At 40.8% G+C, this 17,579-nt stretch overlaps 1 long non-coding RNA gene across 1 annotated transcript in view; it reads left to right on the top strand.

Moving 5' to 3' along the window:
* Positions 1-17,579, top strand: part of LOC144220131 (uncharacterized) — an 84,526-nt gene that overhangs the window by 46,440 nt on the left and 20,507 nt on the right. The window contains exon 6 of the long non-coding RNA XR_013331638.1: positions 12,916-13,107. This is a non-coding gene — a long non-coding RNA (uncharacterized LOC144220131). The remainder of the gene's footprint in view (positions 1-12,915; positions 13,108-17,579) is intronic.

Here is a 17,579-nt window from a genome sequence, read left to right as displayed (position 1 = left end):
CTCCCCTCCCCTCCCCTCTCCTCTCCTCTCCTCTCCTCTCCTCTCCTCTCTTCTCCTCTCCTCTCCTTTCATTTCCTTTCCTTTCCAAGAGAGAAAGGGCACACAAGTGGGGGAAAGGGGCAGAGGGAGAGAGAGAATCTTAAGAATCCCACAACCATGAGATCATGACCTGAGCAGAATTAAGAGTCAGATGCTCAACCGACTGAGCCACCAGACACCCCTCCAGTTGCCTTTTTAAGGACTCAACCTCTTCTACATTAGAGCTTTCCAACAGATATGAAGCAAAGAGAATGATTTACCCAGGCAGGCCCTGGAAGTCCAGAACCTCCAGTGGATGGCCATCATTGGAAACAGTTTTGTTCTGTGCCCCAGTGAGAACTACCTAACAAAAGTGGATCAGAAAGGTGCCTCTCTCCTTCCCACAACATGCAGAACTCACTGCTCTATTGAGTAGCTCTGGTAGAGGCCAAGTCACACATCAACTTTAGTATCCCGAGAAAGAATTTCAGCCTAAAACAGAACTGAAGGACATGAAATGAAAAAATCTCACACATGTGTTCTCAGGAAAATAAAACCTAAGGACTGAGAGATTGATTTCTTGTAAATGCCTGATTCACAGAAAACTGATAATATTGGATTTTTCTTAAGTGACAGGGAATTGGTCACGGGTTGCCTCCTATCAACTTTGGGAAGTTTTACTTATGGTTGCCAGAGGCATGAACAAGAAATGACCCAGATCAGGCTGGTCTCAAAAAAAGCTGACTTGAGCCCTGTTTGTGTGGCTGGGCTGGTTATGTCTGCTTGGAGATTTTCAAAGCTGGTCTCCACTCCTTTTGATTTTCACAGACTCTGACTACGCTCTCTTCTCTAACTGAGCTCTCTTCTCTTTACATCCCCTGCCCATAAATACGGCCATCCCAAACCCTCAAGAGACTGGCATGCAGCTTGCTACCATTTGCATGTCCTAAATTGCAATTCCTCTGCTATTCCCTAAAAATTCATCTTTTTGAAAATGTTGAGCTTGCCTCAGTTTACGACTTTAGGTTGACAAGGCCAAAAAAGGTAGTACATATTTCAAGATATAGCTGGTGGTGGTAGGGAAGCCAGAGGGGGTTCATCCCTATTGGAGCAGTGATCAAAGGACCAAATTCTGTCCTCAAATCTATAGCACCAACTACACTTTTAGTAGTCTCTAAGGTAGCTGCAGGATGACTATCCATACAATGCATACTTGTTCATCAAGAGAGCATTTGATTGGATTCAAAATCCATTCTCATCTTTGTAAGAAATTTACTATTAGTTTTGTCAATTTTTAAAAAATGAGCTGATAGAATCTTTAAGTATAATTTCAACTGTCATAAGTTTTTGAGTGAATATAAAAACGTTCTTACTTTTTTAAATTACTTATTTGTGCGAACATGTCTCACCAATGGTCATGATCAAGAATTTTAGAATCAAATTTACCAGAAGACAGTAATTATATCTGTGTTAAGCTGACAGGGTGTGTGGGTATCCATAACCCTGACTCCCCCATGCACCAGCTGAGACGCCCTAAATCCTGAAACACCTCCTGTGTGCCTATTCACTATTTTGATTCTCAAGCCAGTGTGCCACAAGTCATGGCAGCTACGGTGTTTAGCTCCAAAAGATCTGTGTTGGTCATGAGGACCATGGATTCTGAGAGCAACAGGGTCCTGTCCTGGAGCAGCCATACTAATTTGTTGTAAAAGCACTTTAACCAGACTTTCCACTCCAGTTTAGAAATCCCCTGTGATGCTAAGTGGGTAGAGAAAAGCTTTAAAACAGATATGAATCTACGGGGTACCTGGGTGGTGCTAGTGGGTTATGCTACTCAGGTCATGACTCTTGATCTCAACTCAGGTCATGATCTCATGGTTCTGGTGTGGAGTCTGCTTTGGATTCTGTCTCTACTTCTCTCTGCCCCTCCTCCACTTGGGTGTGTGTGCTGTCTCTCAAAAATAAGTAAATAAGCTTAAAAAATATCTAAAAACAGATATGAATCTGCCTCCCTGGGGCAGAGAGTGCTCCTCTCTGTCTGAAGAGGGAAAGGAGTGAGGGAGCAAGGAGTGAAGGAACACAGGGCTCTCAGAGTCTTGGCGACCTCAGCTGGGCCACAGCTGGGCATCACAAGCAGGCTAAACACAGCCATTTTCGGGAGAAGGGTGCAGAGCCCTGTCACTGACAGGTTTGAGGATTTAGATAGAGATCTGTCCCTAGGACTTTCTCTGAGCCTATTTCCCATCACAGTGAAGACAGGGTTGAGAAGCATTCCTTAGCCTAGAAGAGAACACAGGTGGTAAGTTCTTTGACATCAGCCATCGTAACTTATTTCTAGATAGGTCTCCAGAAGCAAAGGAAACAAAAGAAAAAATGAACTATTGGTACTATTTCAAAATAAAAACCTTCTGCACAATGAAAAACAATCAACAAAACTAAAAGGCAGTCTATGGAATGAGAGAAGATATTTGCAAATGACATACCTAGTCATTTGGTCAGTAGCCAAAATGTATAAAGAATTTATAAAACTCAACACCCCAAAACCAAATAATCCAATTAAAAAATGGACAGAAGACATGAATAGACATTTCTCCAAAGAAGAAATACAGATGGCCAACAGATAAGTAAAAAAATACTTAACATCCCTCATCCTCAGGGAAATACAAATCAAAACTACAATGAGATTATCGCCTAACACTTGTCAGAATGGCTAAAATCAAGTATACAAGAAACAAGTGTTGGTGAGGATGTGGAGAAAGGGGAACCCTCTTGCACTGTTGGTGGGAATGTAAACTGGAACAGCCACTCTGGAAAACAGTATGGAGTTCCCTCAAAAAGTTAAAAATAGAACTACCTTATGATTCCATAATTGCACTACTTGGTATTACCCAGAAAAACATAAGAACACTAATTCAAAGGGATACATGTACCCTTATGTTTACAGCAGCATTATTTATAATAGACAAGATATGGAAGCCGTCCAAGTGTCCATTGATTGATGAATGGATAAAGAAGTGGTATATTATATACAATGGAATATTACTCAGCCATAAAAGAGTATGAAATCTTGCCATTTGCAATGACATGGATGGAGCTAGAAAGTATAATGCTAAGCTAAATAAATCAGTCAGAGAAAGACAAATACGGTATGATTTTACTCATATTGGAAATTTAAGAAACAAAACAGACAAGTGAAGGGGGGAAAAATATATATATATATAAAGAGAGCACAAAACAGACTCTTAACTGTAGAGAACAAACTTATGGTTACCAAAGGGGTGGTGGGTTAAATAGGTGATGGGGATTAAGGAGTGCACCTGTTGTGATGAGCACTGGGTGATGTATGGAAGTGTTGAATCACTATATTGTATGCCTGAAACTAATGTTACACTGTATGTTAACTAACTGAGATTAAAATGAAAGCTTAAGGAAAAAAAAAAGAATTATCACTAAAGAATATAATCATCTTGGGGAGTTGAAAATGTTGACTGAATGTAGTACACCATCTATAAGAATTCATCCACACTAAAATAGAGCCAAATATGTCACACACAATAACTGGCTAGCTCCTGATGTTAAAAAGAAACTGTTCACTGGACTTTTGTTAAAAGTGGCAACACAGATTTTACTCAAGCTACTGCAGTATGGGAGAGAGAGCAGTATAGACCAGAGCTAAACTCTGCAAAATAGAAGACAGGAGGCTTTTTAAGCTCTGCATCTGTTAAAAGTACTGAAGGACATTGTGTGTGTGTGTGTTTGTGTGTGTGTGTGTGTGTGTGTGTTTGTGTCAGGGCAGTGGGGCAGGGGGAGGGTTTGGCCAATGTGTTGATACTGTCTTTGCTAACAGGGGTCAAAGTTAATGGCTCCTATTCTCCCACAGAGACTAGGAGACAGAGCCCTATCTTTCTTTTTTTTTTTTTTTTAAATATTTTTTATTTATTTTTAGGAGAGAGAGAGAGACAGCATGAGCAGGGGAGGGTCAGAGAGAGAGGGAGATACAGACTCTGAAACAGGCTCCAGGCTCTGAGCTGGCAGTCAGCACAGAGCCCGACACAGGGCTCGAACGCACGAACCGTGAGATCATGACCTAAGCGAAAGTCGGACGCTCAACCGACTAAGCCACCCAGGCGCCCCAGAGCCCTATCTTTCTTGACGATTACATTTCAAAAGGATGGTCCTATCTTAAGAAAGGCATTCCTGGATTTTAGAATATACAATCTCAAAAAAGATTTACAATTGCATGCTTTCTAAAGTAAATGCTCCAGGAAGAGGGAGGTCAGGGGCCTATAGTCAGATTTTGTCTGGAACAAACAATACATTCTTTAGGAAATGTTGAGTTTTCTCAGGCATGGTATTTTGAAGGGGTTGGGGTCCTCATCCTAGGAACACAGATTTGAGCTGATAAAAGCTGTTTGTGTTTGTCCAAGTCTTGGTGCGGGAGGTAGATGAAGTCATTTTGGCTACAAGTTACAAATTCTCTAGAGGTAAAAATTGAGGCCTAGTTAGGAACAGGACTCAGAGGAGTTTGACTAAAGTTTAGTTAAGGAAAGAGTCTTTGTCAGTGACTATAAGGATATAAAGTTCCTCCATGACACCAGTGTTCTCAAAGAATAAAGTGAAAGGAGATGTTAATTTTTCACTATTTTAAAAATACCTAATAGTCCACAGTTATGCCTTTTGTGAAAAGCAGATTTCACATTCAATGAACTTGTGATGTCTATTAACATAATGTCTAAGACGCAGAAATTTAATTCATATTAATAAGACTGAGAAAGGAGTTTATTAGAAAAGCAAACTAGGAGACCTTTGAATCTTTGGGGTTGCATCTCTTATCATAAACAAACAAATGGACTCTATACCAACCTAGATATCTTATCTTGAAATATGTTTTGTGCCCTAAGGAAAAGCCAAATCATTCAACAAATATTCATAGTGTGGCTACCATGTACTAGACTCTGTTCCAGGCACTGAGGATACAGGGGTGAGTAAGACAAACAGATCACTACCCTTAAGGGTTTCATATTTTATTTATGTATTTATTTATTATTTATTTATTTAATGTTTGTCCATGAGATCATGACCTGAGCTGAAGTCGGATGCTTAAGCGACTGAGCCACCCTGGCACTCTAGAGATTTTATATTTTAATGGTGGGAGACAGATAATAAATAAGAAAGCAAATAAGATAATTTTAGTTGAAATATCTTATAGAAAATTGCTATAAGATATTCCAAATAGGGTAATGTGATAGAGTGTGATGGGCTGTGGGAGACGTGCTTCAGATATGGAGGTCAGGGAACTTCTCTGCGCAGGCATCTAAATTGAGACATGATTGGTCCTGCGGTCATACAAAGATGTGAGGAATAAGCATGCTGGACAGAGGCCACATGTGCAAATGCCTTGATGTGAAAATAGTTTGGGCGAGTTTACAGAACAGAAAGGAGTAGCTGGAGATGATGAATGAGCAGGAAGTGGTCTGAAATGTGGCTGGAGAAGGAAAGCCAGGTTACGTGGGACCTTAGAGGCAATGGTACGGAGTTTGGATTTTATTCTAAGTATAATGGAAACTCAGGAAGGATTTTAAGTGGGAGAGGGGACGAGTGTGGGAGGGTAGTGAGAACATTATATCTATTATCTATCTATCTGTCTGTCTATCTATCTATATCTATCTATCTATCTATCATCTATCTATCTATATCTTTATAATTTTGATTGTGAAAATAAGAATGGTAAGGGGCAAGAGCGGAAGGAGGAGAACAATTCTGAAGGTGTTAGAAAAATCTGGAGAATATGTGATGGGAGCTTGTACCAGGCTGGTGTAGTGGTAGCAGCAGAGAGCAAAAAGACACAAACAGATGAAAGATATATTTGAAGGCGGAAATGATTTATGAATAGATTAGATGTAGGGAAAGGAGAAATCAAGGAGGACACTTAGATTTATGGCTTGGTAGAAATATTGGGGGAAAATAGATTTGGGGAGGTGTGTAAGAGTTAACCATTTATTTATTAATTTTTTTAATGTTTATTTTTGAAAGAGAGAGACAGAGTCCAAGCAGAGGAAGGGCAGAGAGAGGGAGACACAGAATCCAAAGCAGGCTCCAGGCTCCGAGCAGTGGGCACAGAGCCTGACGTGGGGCTCAAACTCATGGACAGGACCGTGAGATCATGACCTTAGCCTAAGTTGGATGCTTAACTGACTGAGACACTCAGGTGCCCAAGAGTTAAGTTTTAATTTTTTTTATTATTTTTTAATTAAAAAATATTTTTTCGATGTTTGTATTTATTTTTGAGAGAGAGAGAAAGCATGAGCTGGGGAGGGGCAGAGAAGCAGGCTCCTCACTGTCAGCAGAGATCCTGATGCAGGGCTCGAATTCATGGAGTGACGAGATCATAACCTAAGCTGAAGTCAGACGTTCACTTGACTGAGCCACCCAGCCACCCCCCAAGAGTTAACTTTAAAAGGAAATGTTGGGAGTCTGGTGGTTCAGTCAGTTGAGTGACTGACTCTGTTTTGGTTCAGGTAATGATCTCATGGTTTTGTGAGCTCAAGCCCTATCTTGGGTTCTGTGCTGATGGTGAGGAGCGTGCTTAGGATTCTCTTTTTCTGCCTCTCTCTCTGCCCTTCCCCTTCTCGTGCTGTCTGTGTCTCTCAAAACAAATAAATAAAACTTAAGGAAAAAAAAGGAAATGTCAATCAGCTACTGCATATATGAATCTATAACTCAGAAAAGGTTCAAGGTCAAGATGTACATTTAGAAGTCATCTATTTAAACACATCACCTTTAGGATTTGAGGAGCACAAAGCAGAACTCAAAGTGGAAACATGTTAGCCAAATGGGCAGATGAAGCAAATATAGTTGTCTATGTTATTTATTACATTGAATGGTAGTTGTTATTATGTCTTGCAAATGTGCTATATGTCAGATGTACCCACAGGCACGTTCAGAAATATCATGAGGGAAGGGAGAGAGACTTTGCCATTATGTTTTATGGTGTTGTAATCCTCAAAGTATATACCAAGTTTTCAAGTCAACAGTGCTAATAAAAAGTCAACGTGCTAATAAACAACACAGTACACTCACTGGTATAAAGGCAAAGAGCAAAAGTGTCAGTCATTATCTCCCAGTGTGTTCCTGTGTGATTATGCATCAGTGATAGTAAATGCAGTGACTCTTAGCTGTCGCTCATTTCTGGAAATAGCAGGGTGGAGCAGAGGCACTCCAAACAGAATTGCTCCCATGGCCCATCTAAGCCATGGCTCATGGTGTCATCTATAATGACTGCGTGATTGAAGCAAGCCTTTCATGGCACATCCCCAAAGAGTGTCAGGCTGGACCTGTCACAACCAGTAGGCAGTTGGGCCATGGTTTGCTTATGCCTAATCCCCATTGCTCATATGTTCCAATAAATTCTTCGTTTTAACGAGATTGCACATTGTCCTGCAGCGGTTCATAAAGCTCTGGAATTCAGTCAGTACTGTTCAGATGTTGGAGATGTGCCTTGGGAAAGGTTTCTTTCTTATTGGCTTTAGGCTCAACCTCAGTATGACCACACCAAGTTCTGCTGTAGTCTCAGCATGACTGCGGCTCTGTAAATGTTACCATGCACCCAAAGTTTAATAAGCATTTTGTGGAATTAGAAGGGAAAACTATGTTTTCCACTATGGGGGTGGTTGGATTAAATAATTATTTTCTTCAAGTTTTAACGTTCTATTTATGTGAAATCACTACTACAGATTGCGGTGCAATATAAACTGTCTTGGCAGCATGGTCTTCTAGTCTAGCCTAAATGCCTCTGGTGAGCAAGAATTTTCAATTCTTGAATGCAGCGTGTTTGAAGGCAGCGCTGTGGTGGTTTAAAGCTAATGTGTTTCCTGGTATGTACAGCAGTGGCTGGCACATAGTTGAACAAAAAATATTAACTCAACACACTTTGAATCAGTTATAGTTTCAGATCTCAGTTCTTATTCTTTAAAAAGGTGCTATTGGAGATGTAAATCGTGCAAACCTCACTTTCGTCATCTATGACACAGTATATCTCCTTATCTATCGTAAGAGTTAAATGTGAAGCGCCTAGAGTAATGTTTGGCAATACTGAGCATTTGTAAATGGTAGTAACATAAAATACTGCTGCCACACGTGAAGAATTCTCCTCTCATCCCTCTCACCCCGTGACTCTAACCCATTTGGCCACTAGAAATGCTATCTAAAGCTTCCATTGCCTCAAATAAAACAAGGGACTTCAAATAAAACAACACTCCCAATGTCGAATTCTTCAAGAAGGATCTGGATGAATAAGTGACCCAATTCCTCCCTACTCTGCCTCCTCCCATCCTCTGAATACATAATGATCCCCTGAACTGAGGGAAGCCAGAGGAGGAGTTAGAGAAGAAGACTGTGTTGCTGTGTTCTCAGACCCTGCCCACCTGGCTTTCCCGCTGTCCCACCAGCAGCTGTCATACATGTCGCGTGACCCCCTTGTGACTCCCTGTCTACGCCCTGTGCCCTGCTGCATGGCTTGATGTGCTTGTGGGGGGAAAGTGCCCCCCTTCTGGGGAAGCTTGAACTGACCTACTTTACCCTAAAATGACTTTTCCCCTGCAATTGAAGACTTGAGATAAAATCTGATAGACTTAGGGTGCCAGGGTGGCTCAGTCAGTTGAGTGTCAGACTTAGGCTCAGGTCATGATCTTGCAGTTCATGGGTTTGAGCCCCACATCAGGCTCTCTGCTAACAGTCTGTCAACACAGAGCCTGCCTTGGATCCTTTGTCCCTCCGCTTGTGCTTGCTCTCTCAAAAATGAATGAAACATTTAAAAAATCTGATAGACTCTGAAAACATAAAATTACATTTTCCAGATGTTAGTATGTAACTTAAAAATCCTACTGGCCATCGGAACTCTTAGCTTAATATCAACTAAGATATTAATATGTGTAATACACCACTCTCCTTTTTATCCAGTGGTCATATTTCTACTCCCTGATGTCATGGAAATTTATAACTTATCTTTCATCTGGTAACTCTTAAAATATTTTAAAATGGAAATCCTGTCTCTCAGATTTTTTCTATGTTAGTATTCTAAGGTTCATTAATCATTTATCACAAAGAATGATTCTAGACACTTCCATTGTAGTTACTGTTATCTGTACATGTTTAAGCATATTTATTTGTGTCTGTTAAAGACCAGTGATCACAAATAAATAAAAATAAAGATTGGTGATCAAGCTGGGTTTTGCATTTTATTTTTAATCTTAAAACAAAAAAAAATTTTTTGTGAGAGAGAGAAAGCACAGGTGAGGGAGTGGGACAGACGGAGAGAGAGAATCCCAAGCAGGCTCCTGGCCCAGCACAGAGCCCAATGCAGGGCTCAATCCCATGACCCTGGGATCATAACCTGAGCTGAAATCAAGAGTCAGACACTCAACTGACTGAGTCACGCAGGTGTCCCTGCATTTTATATGAAAATTTTATTTGCCAAATGGGATTCATCTTTCTTGACACTAACTGGCTAAAGAATATTTGAAATAATGGGAGTAACTGCTTTAAAACACTGGGGCGCATGGGTGGCTCAGTCAGTTAAGCCTCTGACTTCAGCTCAGGTCATGATCTCACTGTTCATGGGTTTTGAGCCCCGTGTCGGGCTCTGTGCTGACAGCTCAGAACATGGAGACTGCTTTGGATTCCGTGACTCCCTCTCTCTCTGCTTCTCCCCTGCTCATGCTCTGTCTCTCAGAAATAAATGTTAAAAAACAAACAAACAAACAAAACATAGCAACAACTATAAGAGTATAGGGGAGGAACTCAAGTTTTTGTCACTTAAATGAGTTTCTCTTTCCTTCATTCTGAGCTTGGTCATCTCTTTTAGATTCTTCATAAATGCTAATGTTTATTGTGATCATTATAAAATAACTTTATCATTAAGAAAAACCCTTACTGATCATATTTATAAAATTCAGTTAATTAAATTAATTTAAAAGTTAATACATGCAATTAAAGTGAATTCCATACTTTCTTATGTCTTGGAGAAGATTATAGTGTGTTCAGAACACAGTATGGGCAAATGGCAGATGGTATAAATATCAGCCAAATCCAAATGAAAAATCAGTCTATTCCAAACGTAAAATGATTTTGCAAGGATTTTGTATTTCCTACTTCCTCACGGCCTTACGCAAGCATGACTTTGCTTTCTGGTGAATGTCAAAGATGATTGCTCTAATTCTAGCATTAGAGGTATGACTTAGTGCGTTAACAACTACCACCAGTGTAACCATCTCCAGATTGAATAGCTTACGAGCTGACATCTCTATGCTGTTCTCATTCCTCATTGAGTACAGTGGGACAAAGCTCTTTAGGATCCTGTGCCAGAGTTCCTGAAGAGAATCCCGTAAATGGGCAGCAATAGCTAGAGAAGCTCCTGAGTCCCTAGGGATCCTACCATGTTACTGCTCATCAAGTTCAGTGTCTAATTCTAACCATTATGCTCCATGGCCTACTGCACAAAGCCTGGGGAAGAGGTCAAGATGTACAGAGTCCTTTCCTGCCTTGCAGCAGATTTCTGGGTAACCAAAAAGGAAATACCTATGTGTTTGTATCAGCAAAATTTAGTAGTTTAAAACAGCTCCATTTAGTAATGAAACGATTTTGTAAGGATTTATCATTTTCCACTTGCTTATTCTCATTCATCCATTCATTTAGCTATTCACCCATTTTCTTTACTTTTTAAGATTTTTAAAATTTTTAAGTAATCTCTATACCCAATGTAGGACTCGCACTTATAACCCTGAGATCAGGAGTTGCATAGCCACTGACTGAGCCTGCCAGGCACCTACTCACCCGTTTTCTGATGGCTTTCCTCCTCTTTTACCTCCATGGCTATTTTTTGTTTGTTTTATTTTTAATTGTAGTAAAGTATACATAAGATTTACCATCTTTTTTTTTTAGTAGTTAGTATATATAGTATATATATAGCATATATATAGTATATAATATATATAGCACAGAGCCCTATGCGGGGCTAGAACTCAGAAATGCAAGACCACGACCAGAGCCCAAGTTGGATGCCTAACCGACCGAGCCACCCAGGAACCCCAATTATAAAGTAATTCTATTTAAAAATTTTTGCAGATTGCCACACTGCCTTCCACAGCATCCGCGTCATTTTATATTTTCATCAACTGTATACAAGGGTTCCGGTTTTTCCACATCCTCACCAAAACTTGTTATCTTCTGTTTTTCTGATAGCACCTGTTGTGGACTGAATTATGTCCTCCCAAAATTCATATGTTAAGGTTCCAACCCCCAGTAAATCACAACACAACCATATTTATAGATAGGGCCTTCAAGAGGTAATTAAATTAAAATGAGCCTATTGGGGTTAGCCCTAATCCAATCTGAATAGTGTTCTAATAAGAATATATTAGGCTATTCAGAGAGAAACTACGGATGTGTGCACATAGAGGAAAGGCTATGTGCGGATACAATGAAAAGGCTGGTCCCTCCACACGAAAGAGAGGACTTGAAGAAGAAAGCTGCCCACACCTTTGGAATTATAGCCTCCCGAACCTGAGAAAAGAAGGTTTGGCTGTTGGAGCCACCTGGGCCAGGACATTTTGTTAGGCAGCCATAGCAAACTAATACCATAGTCATCTTGCTGGGTGGGAGGTGGTGTCTCATTGCAGTTCTGATTTGCATGTTCTTAAGGATTTGTAATCTGCATCTTTGCATATGCTTGTGGGCCATTTGTATATCTTTTGAGAATCATCCATGAAAGACCTATGCCCATTTTTAAATTGAGTTGGTTTTTTGTTGTCAAGTTGTAGGAGATTCTGGGTATCAATCCCTTATCAGATATATGATTTACAAATATTTTCTTCTATTTTTACTTTTGCTGCCTGTCTTTGGTGTCATACCAAGAAATCATTGCCAAATTCTATGTCATGAAGCTTTTCTCTTATGTTTTCTTCTGAGTTTTTGCATGTGCACATCCAGTCTTCAAAAGCCATTTTTATGGCCAGTCTTTCTAGACCCCAAGTTGAGTATGAGAAATACTTGGGAGGTAGTCTACATTGACTCTAATTCTTTATGAGCAAAATTTTCAGACTCCTCATTTGGCCCTTCCTGTGACAAATCAGGTTTGCAGGATGCAGGCTGGAGGTACGACTTTTGGAAAGTACAGCCCCCATAGGACAAAAGCCTGTGTTCGGAAAGCTGAAGACAGTTCAACTGGGATGCCTCCATTTCCTGGGACTCCCAGAGCTGTCCCAAATGTCTTCCATTGTCTCAAAGATTACTGCCTCTTAGGCATCAATGAAAATTTCACTCAACCCTAACTCTTGCTCTAGCACCTCCTCACTGATATTGTCTGGCTCTGATTTAGTGAAGCCATTCAGGACCTCCCTGGGGCACTTATACCTGCACAGCCTGGAAATTCAGGGGAGTCAACACCTGTGGGCCCGGCATGACCAATGAGGTGTGGAAGGTGATGGATAAATGCTTCTTCCCTTCGTTCTCTAGATGAGAGCTCTAGAGCTGCTCAGATGGCCCCGGCAGCACCCAGCACATGTCCCCTGGCCAACTTGGCCCAGCATCCTTGGTCTGCTCCCCCCACACTGTTTGAATCCCCCTGCTGCCCTGCTGGTTCCATGGAATCTCTGTTCGCAAGCAAACTCACACAAACCTTAATCTGCTTTCAGGGGGAACCCGGGCTCACACAGACATTCTGCAGTGACAGAGTTCCTTGCTCCTGACAAAGTGCCCACTCGCCCACACGGATGGCCTTCTGGTTTTTTTCTTTGGCTGAAAAGGCACGGAGGGAACCAGAAAAGGGAATGAAGAATATGGAGCTGATTTTCCATACATAACAATTAAATTCCTTTAAATCTTATTGTTTTATCACCACAGGAAATGGATCCAACTACTTCTAAGTGGCCAGAACGGGGAAAGAATGACAACAGTGCCTGCAGGGAGTTATTTCTCAGCATGCCTGCCATATGTTACGTGGTGCGAGAGTGAAGCTCTCTATCTTGAGCTTCAGCTGGGAAGCTGACCCACAAGAAACCTTCTTACTGAAGCACCGTGGATGGCAGTTTCCTGGTAAGTTAAAAAGGTGTACTGAGTGACACTTAGTTTTGCTAAATGATAGGAATACAAGGGAAACAAGAACATAGGCCATTGCGGAGGATCCGTGGGCAGGGAGTTAGGAAATGCTGGCCCTGGCTGACTCTGTCACCGAGATAAGTAACAGCTCAGACTCTCCCAGACCTTGCCTGCCTCTGCCAGCAGGATGTAGCAAGCAGGGACCTTGCTTTTGGTCTCATTTGGGCTCCCTGGAGCAGCAGCTGAGACTCTAAAAGAGGCTGTCACGTAAAGTTGGCTCTGGAAACAAAAAGACAGTCTGAAGGCTGCTGTGTAGAGTGGCAAAGACCATCTACCATCAGGTCACCCAGGAGAAGGAACAAATTAAAGCAGAGTTCCCAAGGCAAAGCCAGAGCAGATCTGAAAAGCCCATACCAAGAGCAGATACACTTTTGTGGCATTCCGTAGCCACAATTCCGGGTGTGAAATGAACTAGTAAGGATGCCAAGACAGTTTAAACATCCTCTTTATTAGACTGGCTCCCTGTTACTCAAAGTGGAGCATGTGAAGTAACAGTCTTGGCATCACCTGTGAGGTGATTAGAAATGCAGAATCTTAGCTCCATCCCAGACCTATTTTATCAGAGTCTGCCTTTTTAAAAACATTTCTGGCGGCACCTGGGTGGCTCAGTCAGTTAAGCATCCGACTTTGGCTCAGGTCATGATCTCAAGGTTCGTGGGTTCAAGCCCCGTCGAGCTCGGTGCTGACAGCTAGCTCAGAGCCTGGAGCCTGTTTCGGATTCTGTGTCTCCCTCTCTCTCTGGCCCTCCCCTGCTCACACTGTCTCTCTCTCTCTCTCTCTCTCAGAAATAAATAAAGCATTAAAAAAGACCCACCAAGATTTCTGGGTGATTCTCCTGCACTTTAAGTTTTACGAAGTGTTATCAGTGAGTCACTTGTACTAGCAGAGGTTTCCTGGTTGTTTATGAGCAATTTGGCTCAGAGGTTTTTCATCAAGGAGACCTACAACCCCCTCAGGCACATTGGGAAGTCTGTGGTGGGGGGCACTTGATTGTCATAATGGCTGTAGAGGCTACTGATATTTAGTGGGCAGGTGCCTGGGACACTAAACATCTTGCCGTGTGTGGGAGGGTCCCTCAGAGCAAAGAACTGTCCCACCCAAATGCCAATGGTGTTCCTGATGAGAAACATGTTGGCTATTTCTTAATCTGTAAAATAAGCACTTTGACTAAATTGATGCCAGTGTTTCTCCCAGCTCCAAGAATCTTTTGTTCTACCACTACCATAAACACTAGTTTAGAAAGTTTCAGTGCTGTCTTCCCCTCCCTCTAATTATGCCTGCTGCAAACCCATGTCATTTTAACTTAGACCATCCAATGGAGCCAGTCACAGGGATTAACCTTAATGAACATAAATTCATATCATTCCCTATTACATATAACTTGCCCATTCTGGTGAGAATTCAAAGAGCCCTTTTAGTGAACTTAATGTATTTGTCATTGTCATGCTGATAACACAAAAAGGTCTGGAAACACGGTCAGCTAAATCTTTCACCAGCTAGCAGAGCAAGGCAATCATTGCCCTGTCAGATTTGAGCTGAAGTGGCTCTCCCCACTCTCACAACCTCTGTCCTGTTTGGATTAACTGAGAGTCCTGCTGGGATGGCATGGGAGTAGGGGACGCTGGCTGAGGTGCAATTCCCCAACAGCTGTTTAACATGGTCTCTGAACAGAGAGGACAGGCAGAAAACACGTGGAGGGGCAGAAGCAGGGCTTGGTGAACCTGACCACGCTGACCCTCTTCTGAATCTGTGGGGCTGGCAGAGGAGATTTAGTAAGAACAGAACTGATGGACTCGTAAGAATCTAAGTAAACATTTGAGCTTCTATTGAGTGTGATGTGTCTTTTGAAGACGAAACCGTGAATTAGCCTCTATTTTCCCCATTGCAGTGCTGTGAGGGCAAAAGAAAGTATCTGTAGAAAGAAAAAGGAGCTTCTTGGTACAGGTGGGGTGTACCTCTGAGGGACTGTTGGTTTTTACCACTGCGCTGTACTTGACACACTGCAATGCAAAGGTTAAGAAGTTAAGATCCTTTCAATCACGACAGCTAAAGGAAAAAGCAGAATCCTAGAGGAGATTATTTTTCCCTGGGATTATTTGTCCCTGGGTTCTATTGAGCGGTATCTGCCTGGGCACTCCCCTCGCTACCTTCTGGCTTCAGAAATCAATGGCATGGGTGAAAAGAATAGCTTTCTGGTGGTTAGTGCTCATACATGCCTCCTCTATTTATACATGTTGGTGGCTGGCTACTGAGATAAGCAAACAAGAGAGACAGTGCTGAAGGCTGGGCTTTTGTCTGTGGCTTAGACTCTAAGTCAGTCAACGGTGTACTAATTATGCCCCAATCTAGCTCTGCTCAGCAGTATAAGAGAAGTTTTATTGCAGTGATTAGGAAAAGCGGTTGGTGGCTAAAGATAGTTCAAAATAATAAAAATATGCCTTATTATTTTATCTTATCATAAAATATGCAAACGCACATGATCTGTCAGCCCTTACTGAAATCTATGCTTTGAATCTACTGACATGAGGGACTCTGTGACTGCATGTTTACCTAAACGTGTTTAATGCATTTGTCACAATATCCAATTTCAGTTTCTTGAAACTGGAATTAGAACTGAAGCCACTTCTGAGACAATCTTGGTGCAAATCCTGGATTTTTATTGTTTTCTAAACGTTTATCATTGTCTTGTCAAGTATTTCATAACAATTTTTAAAACTACAGAATCTTTCCTGGAATTGGTAATTTAGTTTTCATAAAAATAGTAACTTCTTCTTCTCACATTCATATTTATTAGTTTGCAAATTAAATCCTATAATTACAATAACAAGTTCAACACATATGAATGAGTTTGGGAATTAACAGAACTGACTCTTAAGAAGCTGACCATTCAACATGTAGGATTAGCAGTGTAGGGCATATCAGCAGGCCATGAGTGGTCAGGCCATAAGTGTGTACACTTTTTACAGAGAGAATGGAGGGGACCAGTTAACCTGAAAAATAAGGTAAGTGGGGGTATTGAAATAGTTATCTGTTGTACTGAATGCTTGCATCCCCTAAAATTTGTGGAAGGCCTAAACTCCATATGACTGAATTTTGAGTAAGGAAATAATTAAAAGTCCAATGAGGTCTTAACATTGGGGTCCTGATCTGAAAGCATTGGCATCCTTATGGGAAAAGATATGGAGTGCTTGCTTACTCTCCACCGTGTGAGGACATAGCAAGAAAGTGGCCGTCTACAAGCTGCGACAAGGGTCCCTCACCAGAAACCAACTCTGTGGACCTCGATCTGGGGCTTCAGCTTCTAGAACTGTGGGAAAATGAATGTCTATTGCTCAAGCCACCAAATCTGTGGTAATTTGTTTAAACCACCTGCTCTGTGGTATTTTGTTATGGAAATCTGAGCAGACTAATGTACTATCCTTTTATTCTTATTATTTAACACCATGTCTTTGGTTTTGAGGAACACTTAACAGTAAAGTTCGTTGGGTCAATACAACATTATTACCATTTCTGGAGAACTGGCTTCACTGTACAGCCTAAGCTAATTGATCCTGATAAACAGTATATTCAATTTTATTTTGGGAAAATACTGGAATTATTTATAGGCCTAATTCTAATAGTGAACTATTGAATATAGCAACTTAAATCAGCTCCTGGGCTTATAACTAAAAAATAATCAAAGAGTTCTTTATATGTTAGACATCTCTTTTTCCTGTAGTATCTGTTAGTGAAAGGGTATTACTGTAGCTATATTATATGATTACATTATATAATTAGTATAATTGGTATATTATTATATAATATAGCTACAGTAATACAGTAATAGCTATAGGTATACTATATCATATAGTAAATGCAGTTGACCTTTGAACAACATGGAGGTTAGGGGTGCTGACCCACAGGTGGTAAAAAATCTGTGTGTAACTTTTGACTCCCTGGATATTTAAGCACTAATAGTCTACTGTTGACTGCACGCATTACTGGTAACCTAAACTGTCAATAAACACAGTTTGTATGTTATACATATTATATACTGTATTCTTACAATAAAGTTAGAGGAAAAAAATAATACTATGAAAACCCTAGGAGAAAATACATTTACAGTATTGTAATGTATTTATCAGAAAAAATCTGCACATAAGGGGAACTGTGCAGTTCAAATCCATGTTGCTCAAAGGTCAACTGTACATATACTATATGATATGTAGTAATATTATAATAGTTAAGAAGGATATAAGGATTAGAAAAAAGTCACAAAACTGTCATTATTTTCAATTTATATGCTTTTCAACTAAAGATATCCACAGGAACCAACAGATAAATTGTTATGCAAACCAGCTACATCCCCCCAACAAAGCAACAAATAGTTCTAAAGTGTAATTTTAAAGATGTCAATTAGGGGTGCCTGA

Source organism: Crocuta crocuta, unplaced genomic scaffold, assembly GCF_008692635.1.
Source record: "Crocuta crocuta isolate KB4526 unplaced genomic scaffold, BGI_CrCroc_1.0 scaffold9, whole genome shotgun sequence".
NCBI lineage: Eukaryota > Metazoa > Chordata > Mammalia > Carnivora > Hyaenidae > Crocuta > Crocuta crocuta.
Note: the sequence above shows the minus strand (reverse complement) of the source record. Positions and strands in the feature narration are given on the sequence as shown.